Here is a 2,841-nt window from a genome sequence, read left to right as displayed (position 1 = left end):
AAGTGTAAGTTCAGGACCTATTGTCATTAACTTTTGTGCTTCTTATCTTAAGTTCAAGACCTATTGTCCTTAACTTTTGAGCTTATTAGTCTAAGTTCAGGACTTCAGGACCTATAGTCCTTAACATTTGAGCTTGTTAGTCTAAGTTCATGACCTATTGTCCTTAACCTTTGGGCTTCTTAGCGTAAGTTCAGGACCTATTTTCCTTAACTTTTGAACTTGTAACTGTAAGTTCAGGACCTATTGTCCTTAACTTTTGAGCTTGTTAGTCTAAGTTCTGGACCAAGTGTCCTTAACTTTTGAAATCTTAGCTTCCATGCCAATAATTCCGAGATCTTTGGTTAACACGTAAAGACTTAGATATCTGTAAATAGAGTCAAAAAAGTGAAAACTCAAATTGGTGAATTCTCGTTCAAATGGTCTAACACATTCTGTTGTGACCTTGCACATTTGCCTTTTCTTTAAATGTCAATAAAAATGACATTATGATAGAAAGCAAAGCATAATTAAAAAAAAGGGTAAAAATGTCTGGTGGAAAGAAAACAAAATTGAAACTAGGATATCTCCTGGAAGAAAATGAAAAACGAGTGGGTATCGAACTTGAGAGAGAAGCGAGGGTTTGGGAAGAAAAGCAATGGAAGAAAGGGTAAAAATATCTTTTTATATTAATTTTAATAGAGTAGCAGTTATTTTTGCTCAACATTAGAATTTGATGGGTTTTCAATGTCTTTGCCTTATGTTTTGATGATCTAACAAGCTTACTGTCAAGAACCAGATAGGGAATCTGACACACTTGGTACACATTACAAATGAACGAAGTCCAGCCTGAACTCCAGCTAATGTGAACTGCTGCAAATAAAGATAAAAGAGGAACAAGACAGGGACCTGATCCCTGGATGTTCTCTAACAGAAGTACAAGTCAACCATACAGCTAGAAAGCAACTGCAGAAAGTAACTGCCTTCAACTGTGCACGCGACAGTGCAGCAGACAGTGCAGCAGTCACTTCCCATTGGGAAGAGGCGTGTACCAACCAAGAATTGACATCATCCTTGGGATGTCTTTGGTAGTATAACAACATAGTTCAAGGCATAAGATATTCACTTGAGCATTTAGTTATATTCTCTCAATCACTTAAAGATCTGATCCAGCATTGAAGTCACAAGTGTATCAAGAACAAGAAGACAACTCCACTAAGGATCAGTTCCACAATAAGTCTATGTGTATCCGTAGTTGAGTTGTAATATTGTTGTTTATTCTTCATTGTAACTCCTATCTTGCTTTCTTAGAAGCTTTGTTTTAGGAAACTCAAAATCATAAACCTTCTGAGTTTGTGTTGTGACTTGAGTTAGTCATAAGTTAAAGTCTTTGTAACTAGTGAGTGACAAAGTAGCTAGTGATAAGTGTATCACAAGTTAGTTGAGTTGAAGTATTTGTAATAGAGTCATTACAAAGTGGCTTGTAATAGTGTGTTTACAAGTTAGTGAAGTTGAAATCCTACAAGTGTAGGTCGTGGTTTTTGTCCCCTTGAGTTGGGATTTTCCACGTAAAAATCCCGTGTCTCATTTACTTACTGTTTTAATTAGTATTCTCAGTGGAAACTCATAGAGCACAGGTACTCTATAGTTTAGTGGATTCATATAACCTAACAATTGGTATCAGAGCAGGTTCTTTCTAAAAGGTTAACACCTAGAAAGGATCTCAATAGCTGTTCCACCTAACTTTGAGGAAGGACAATCAACCTACAGACCTCCCAGATTCAATGGTCAGTACTACGGCTGGTGAAAGACTCGTATGCATGATTTTATAATGGCAGAAGACTCAGAGATGTGGGACATCATTTGTGATGGTCCACATGTTCTTATGAAGAAACTTGGAGAAACTGGACTAATGGTGCCAAAAAACAGAAAAGAGTATAGTGATATTGACAGAAAAGCCGTAGAAAAGAACTATCGTGCCAAGAAAATCTTGGTATATGGTATAGGACCTGATGAGTACAATAGAATCTCAACTTGTGATTCTGCCAAGGAAATATGGGAAGCATTGCAAACCGCACACGAAGGAACCACTCAGGTTAAACAGTCTAAGATTGACATGCTCACCACTGAGTATGAGCTCTTCAGGATGAAGGATGATGAGTCTATACAAGATATACACACTAGATTCACATCCATCATAAATGAGCTTCATTCACTTGGAGACGTTATTCCCAAAAACAAGCTTGTATGGAAGATTCTCAGTGTTCTACCTGGCTCTTAGGAGAGTAAGGTGAATGACATCACTGAAGCTAAAGATTTACAAACTCTAACCATGGATGAGCTGATTGGAAATCTGAAGACATACGAGATGAAAAGAAAGAAAGACAGTGAAAGGAGAGAGGCTAAGAAGGGGAAGAACTAGGTGCTCAAAGCTGAAAACAGTGACTCAAGTGAAGAAGATAGTGATATGGCCTATCTTACTAAAAGGTTTCAAATGATGGTTCAAAGAAATGGTGGTATACAAAAAAAAGGTAGTTCAAGTAAGGCAAGGAATAATGATCTCTGTCACAAGTGCGGAAAGCCAAGGCATTTCATCAAAGACTGCCCACTTCTGAAATAGGAGCAATACAAACAAAACTCTAACAAAGCAGCAAAAAGGAACCCGGTTCCTGACAAACGATTCAGTCGAAAAGGTGCAGCTGACAATGTTGTGAAGCAAGCTCTTGCTTCTTGGGGAGACTCCTCTAGTGAATCAGAAGGGGAACCAAATGAAGAAAACAACTCCATGATGGCAGTGGAAACTGAAGAACGAAATATAACTCACTATTTGTGCTGACGGCTCAGTCTGACGATGATGAAGAGGAT

The sequence above is a fragment of the Nicotiana tabacum genome, chromosome 5 (genome assembly GCF_000715075.1).
Source record: "Nicotiana tabacum cultivar K326 chromosome 5, ASM71507v2, whole genome shotgun sequence".
Lineage (NCBI taxonomy): Eukaryota > Viridiplantae > Streptophyta > Magnoliopsida > Solanales > Solanaceae > Nicotiana > Nicotiana tabacum.
Note: the sequence above shows the minus strand (reverse complement) of the source record.